This window comes from Dinoponera quadriceps, unplaced genomic scaffold (genome assembly GCF_001313825.1).
Source record: "Dinoponera quadriceps isolate SergipeBrazil2010 unplaced genomic scaffold, ASM131382v1 scaffold707, whole genome shotgun sequence".
In the NCBI taxonomy this organism is placed as follows: Eukaryota; Metazoa; Arthropoda; class Insecta; order Hymenoptera; family Formicidae; genus Dinoponera; species Dinoponera quadriceps.
The window spans coordinates 3,481,821-3,488,068 of NW_014555450.1; the positions used below are offsets into that span (position 1 = coordinate 3,481,821).

Consider the following 6,248-nt stretch of genomic DNA (forward strand, 5'->3'; position numbering starts at 1 on the left):
AAAGCACCTCGGCCTGCATCGAGCACGGCGCAGGTGTTTCGAGAAACCACCGTTGGACGCCCATAGTTGGATATTGCGAATTAAATATTAGAACGTTGCTTGATGAACGATCCCGAGTTTTTCGACACGCACCGCCGCTTCTCCAGCAACACTTCGACGCGTTTCCGGAAACTGAGAAAAAGCAACGAACTCAGCGAGACTTTGCTTGGATGAACAAAATTCGTTCGAGCAAACGATCAGTCAATCGAATTATACATTTGCCGCGACAGGTTGTCGATTGATTCGATGATTGCGATTTGGTCAGCTTTCAGGTAACAGAAACTTTTAAAAGACGTCTTAAAGATATTTTAAAGACATGTTTAAAAGACATCTTACTGTTTCATATATCTTTTAATTGTCTCTTGAGCGTTCTTAACACATTGCCAACCGCGCGAGTTGCGTCTTACGAGGCTTTGAAAAGCCTACATTTCGTAAACAGTACGCAGTAACACATCTTGACCGGAATTTTTACAATTCTTGCAACATAGGAAATAAAATCAATAAAATCGAAAAGTATTCCTGCGGCATAAGAATCGCATACAATGAAATTTAAAAGTAGTAAAAATAATAAACAATAAGAAGCAAGAATCATCGAAAGAAGGAACCGATCTACTCGATCGGTTGGCGATACGTTTAAACGTCTTTTGACGTCGCTTTCCGTTTCATCATCGCAAAATGTTGCCACGTCAACGCGTAATTGGTTCGGTGGACACGATATTTCGTTGACTTCCGATCTTGTCGAATCAACCGCTTTTTTTTCTCAACGGACATTCGCCCCTGTCATTCAGCACTCGAGAGCTCTCAATTATTTCTGTCGTTTTCAAACGTTTCGATGATTTTCAATGACAGACAGATCGCTGCGGAGGACACATCACCGGCGAAAGAATAATACGGAAATGTCAGGTGAGAAAAATTCTGTCGTGACGAAAATGATCTCTCTTTTCTTTAAGTCCGCGCGAAAGGAGCGACCTGTTTTCCCGTTCGTCCGGTTCTTCCAATTGACAGGACCACATGGTGGCCTGCGAAGATGATAAAACATACTTCGCGTCGATGCGGCTGCGTGGAGCGAAACGACTTCGCGTCGGATTAATCTCGATTTGAATGCGATTTTGGTCAGGGCGAGTTCGCGAGCCCCGGCGTAAAAAGCATGCCGCCACGATTCAAAAAGAGTCCGTTTGTTACGACGAACAAATGAAGGCGGATCCGGTCGGTCGGTCGAACGATCGGACGGTGTGCGCGAACAAGACACATTCCCGCCCAGATGTCAGCATCTAAAAGTATGACCAATTACGTGCTACATATATGGAATATCAGCATTGAAAGTTCGCTCGCCCTTTTTGCGGCCGATTCGTGACGTGACGGAGTTTACACGCTAACCCTAGCGCTATTATTCCAGACGACCGTAAATTCATCGCTCCCGCAACCACGAGATAACCCGCGTCAGGTATGAAACGAGGACGAAAGGCGCGTTCGTCGCGGCCTTACGTTGGATTCTAATTAGTTTCAGAAAAAGAGGATAGATGGCAAAGGGCAAACGGGAACCGAAATTCTTGTGTAAAATAAAAATCATCTTATTTATTTATTAATTCAAGTTTATTTGGAAAAAAATCTATTTAGAAAAAGAGATGAAAAATAATCTAAATAATCAATTATAAAATCATGCCATATAACGTTATGGAAGATCTTAACATTGCAAACAAAAGAAAGGGCATCATGTTGTCTTGTCAACGAAATAACCCTGACATTGCTGACTGCTTAAGATTGTTAACTGAGGGGAAAAACCATTATATGTAATAGTCATAAATAAAACATTTCACAAATAATGTGTAATAATCAATATATTTACAATATTTAAACAAAACGTACATTTTGATTTTATGACAGGGTTCTTTTTAACGATCGATACAATTAAAATAATAACAAAGTCAAATTAGTCTCAAAGTCAAGTAGCATTGGAGAAAAGAGAAAATTGATCATAAATATATAACAAGTCTAATATTTCAAGCTTCTGCGATATGGAGAAATATTGAATTCGACTTCCGAGTTAACGTCGCGTCCTTCGCGGATTCGTTTCCGATATTCCGTGAATATTCCAATCCACCTCTTCAGGAAGAGGTACTATCTAAAAGCATACAAGCCATATGTACATACGAGTCATGTCAAATTGAAATAAAACAAAGTCGACGCAAACAGAATGCAAACACAAGAAGCAAACCTTGCTGCCGAATCGAAATGGTCTATCGTTCTTTCTCGACGAATGGATTCCCGAGGTCACATTCTGATGTATATCACAGTCGGACGATAATCGGGCGATACGGCATACGCGAAGTTAATCCCGAGGAAAAAAAGAGCACGAGGAGAATATTGCACAATCAGGTGGAAGAGAGCCGGCGCAGCTGCCGGGCGCGCGATTTATCCGCGTGATCGCATTACGCGGCCTCAAAAGGTATAAACTCATTGAGCGCAACGTCGCGATCCAATCTACGGCGGACGGCTCGATTGCGATAGAGGCTCGTTTATCGGCGGGCCGAATGAAGCGCGCGCAGCCCGGGCTATGTGACGATCGGGGTGCGCTCGTGTAAATAAATGATTTCGTATTAACAGTCGGCATTTGAATGCGGGCCCGCGCCCGTATATCAACTGTATTTGTTAGCGGGCGCGCCTCCGTTAGCCTCCGCGCTCCGACGTTGAAAAATGCACACTGCGCCCAATCGTCCGGCGATATTTCAATATTAGTTTAGCCATTGTGTGCGCGCGCGGGCCCGCTCGGCGAAGTGGGCGCCGGACGAGCCAGCGTGAGCCTCTTTATTCGCTCGAGGATAATATTTGCGCGTGATTGGCTCGCTCCGATGCGGTATTTTCGCGGGTACCGCGAGAATGCTCCCTCGATCGAGCGGCCGCGACTGCGCCAATGAAAATATTTGCCGTCCGATGAAACTCGCCGTGATATACACGGGGGATATTTATGCGCGGCGCGTACCGCCGGAGAGCCGCGAGAAAAGTCATTTCGCGAACGCGGAGACGCGGACGACGACATCGTCGTAGCGAACGACTTCGTGCGCGGGCGGCCTCTTGAATTCGCTACGGTGAAAGTGTATCGCTCGCTCGAAATCGCGAAATTTCGAAAAGCGGCGCGACTTTTCGGATAATATTAGTCCCGGAAACCGGTATTCGGTTGTCTATCGAAAGACAACTTCCTTGAAATAGTGGAGAAGCGTGCGGTTATCCCGAAAAGTTGTAATATCGAGATCAACGCGAGATAATGTAGCCGAAAATACAGTTTCTCCGAAAAATACTTATTAATATCTATTAAGCGCACATAACGTACTGATTAACTTAAGTTCGCCAGAAAGTATGCGATGCAATTTAATATGAAAAAGTATATATCTTTTAAGAGATCTAACGGGAATATTAAATACAAATGCTTCCAATAACTCAGGGCGATCAACCAGATCTCTTAGAATAATAATAATTAATAATAATAATAAATAATTTTTATCGCGCTGATCCCAGTATTGTAACTTTACATAAGATAATTTTTATCGTGCCGTTCGCACGCCTCCAATATTTCAGGAAAGTTGCATTTTGGAAAATTGTTTCGGTATCCTAAGAAATTTCGAGATTATACGTTTTCGGGGAATTATCTTATTCTTCGACACGCATTTTCCCTCGAGAGAATGCAAGTCCATCGTAAAAGTTATTTCTCCAACGAATATCCTCAGCGATATCTGAATATAGTTTACACACATCGGGATCGACGAGATCTCTCTTTTATCATTTTTCCCCTGGTTCAATACCACTATCCCGATTGCTCGCTTTATTGATCGAGCCAGGGGTGAGGAGGGGAAGAGGTGAACGATCGACAGGTAGGTTCGAGCACCGCTGCAACGCTCTGTACGAGTGATATCGCTTCGCGAAATCGACAATAAATCATGCGAGCGGTTAGCCGATGTTCTTTGTGTCATTGGCCGCGTTCGCTCTCCCGTTCAAGGCTCGACGCGCGCGCGAATATTCCTCGCACAGATGTGCCCACGCGACCGTCGCGAATCAGAATTGAAAATGTGTTTTCCCCGGTATATTGATTCAGCTGAATCGACACTCGACGCATCGTCACCGCGCCGGACGAAAATGATTTCCAACGGATGATTTGCGGTCACGCGAGCGCACGCGAACCAGACGCGTCGATCGACCGTAATTTTCTCCCTCTCTCTCTCGTTTCTCCGCATCGCTTCGGAGATCGCCTATCCTCGGAGCAACGTTAATTTCTAGACAACGTTGGCGGAATCGTATGTGTACTTTTTCGCAATCGTATCGCGAGCACAGATCTCTTAGCGGACCTTTCAGAATTAAATTTTCTCGCATTGACTGAAGAAAGCGTTCTCTGTCTTGCGAGCGAATTACCCCGCGTCACGCGAATAGGAATTTCTTCCTGTATTAAATAAAGTAACGAGAAGAAAGAAAAAGAAAGAAGGAGAAAAGCGAGAGATACCTCTTCGAAACAGATCCGCGGCGCGCTCTTAATTACGCGCCCTGTGGTGCAGAGACATACAGCCGCTCCTCTCGCCTCTCTCTTTCCGTCCGCTCCCTCGTCCTAACTTACGATAAAGTCCGACCTTATCGATATCGGACCACCCGCCTGCGCGCCCGGTGAGTAGCTCTAATATAAATAATATTTCTACCGATTCCCCCCCCACCGCTCGCGCTCGCGGGAGGCTCACCGAGCGGACGCCAAATGCGGCCTTAATTGGCACGTTTACCTTACGTTTCCATTTAAATGCTCGACGAGGTCGCGCCGCGCGAGCGGTCGTTCGCGACGACCTTAAGCCGGGATATCCCACTCCCGATCTCCCACCGCTGCCGCCTCGTCGCGTCCGGACGAAGAGGGCGACGCGACGCGCGTCGGCCACGAGGAGCCACGAGCCGTCGCGTGGGACTAAGCGGCTCTCGACTCTCCTCTCTCCTTCCCGCTCGGCGCTCTCACGAGTCGCTCCCAAGAGGACTGGCTCTTTCCTCCACCTCCGCATCCTCCTCTGCCGCCGCCACCTCCACCGCTACGTTCTCTCCGGCAGCACACCACGCTCCCTCCTCTTCCTTTCCGACGGTTCTCTCTCTCTTTCGCTCAGCAGAGAGAGCCCGACGTCCGCTCGCATACTCGAGAGACCGAGCGTTCTCACGCACGGGGCACGCACACGAGGGCACGAGTCGACCGCGTGTGCCCACGACGAGCCACCGGCGGGAGTGTTGGCGGAGACGAGCTCCTCCGTCGTTATCGTAGAAGAGCGCGGAAGCGCATGTTTTTGCGACTGTGTCGGATTGTTTCTTCCTTTCCTTTTTTCTTCCTCACCTAGCCGCGTTTTTGCACAAGACCAGTTCGACGATGAGCATCAAGTTCCGCCGATAAGAAGACCGAACGTTATAATTTACGCGTTCCTGCGCGTTGGCTCGTAACGCTGGGAAACTTTCGGGATAATAAGTTACTTACCGGTAGACGGGCTGGTTCTCCCGGCGCAAAGTCGGAAGAGGGAAAGGATGGAGAAGCAGAAATACCTCTGCCGCATTCCCGCTCGAAACTCGCGGATGTCGGACGCGCGATGCGCTCGTTATTATGATTATTGGGAATGACGTGACCCGAGAAACGAGATTTTTGTCATCACTCACCCGCGTTGGACGGCCGCCAAGTCGCACGTTCGCGGGCACGCTTACGACCGTCACGAGGAAAAGCGGGCGGCTGCCACCGCTGCCAAACATCGCGTGCGGCGGCGGCTTGCACTTACGCGCCTGCGTGGGCGCCTTTTGGCGCCAATAATAACCGGGGATCGTCACTCTCTTCGGGATGAAAGCCGCTTTCGGGCCGCCGTGATGGGCAGGCTGATGCGTTACCTTCCCAAATCTTCCTCCCTATGACGAATTCGTATAAATAGTTCTGCAATAAGCCGGCCGCCGCCACCTCGAGACGCGGTCCACCTCACATCGTGCGATCTCGCGTCTTGTAAAATCGCGTAAGATGTAATGCACGAGTATACTTATATGGTGATATTAAATAATAAGAGCGATGTAATTACATATAATAATCAAAATTAAGTGAAAAGTTCTTGAGTAGAAACAAATAGTCAATATTTGTTCGTAAGGAGCCAATGCGCATCCTAACGATCAATGATAATAGAGAAAAAGATTTTTTTCCGATTTAGTAAAATTTCTTTAATTGGGCG

The 6,248-nt window shown here is 47.5% G+C and overlaps 1 long non-coding RNA gene across 2 annotated transcripts; it reads right to left on the reverse strand.

Moving 5' to 3' along the window:
* Positions 1-1,912: 1,912 nt before the first annotated feature.
* Positions 1,913-5,606, reverse strand: LOC106744185. Of its 2 annotated transcripts, none has more exons than XR_001374427.1 (3): positions 5,522-5,606; positions 4,797-5,383; positions 1,913-2,161 (listed from the first exon to the last, which is right to left on the reverse strand). It is a non-coding gene; the product is annotated as an uncharacterized LOC106744185 (long non-coding RNA). The 2 variants fall into 2 exon arrangements; XR_001374426.1 differs by having other exon boundaries at positions 2,255-5,383.
* Between the last annotated feature and the right edge of the window lie 642 nt (positions 5,607-6,248).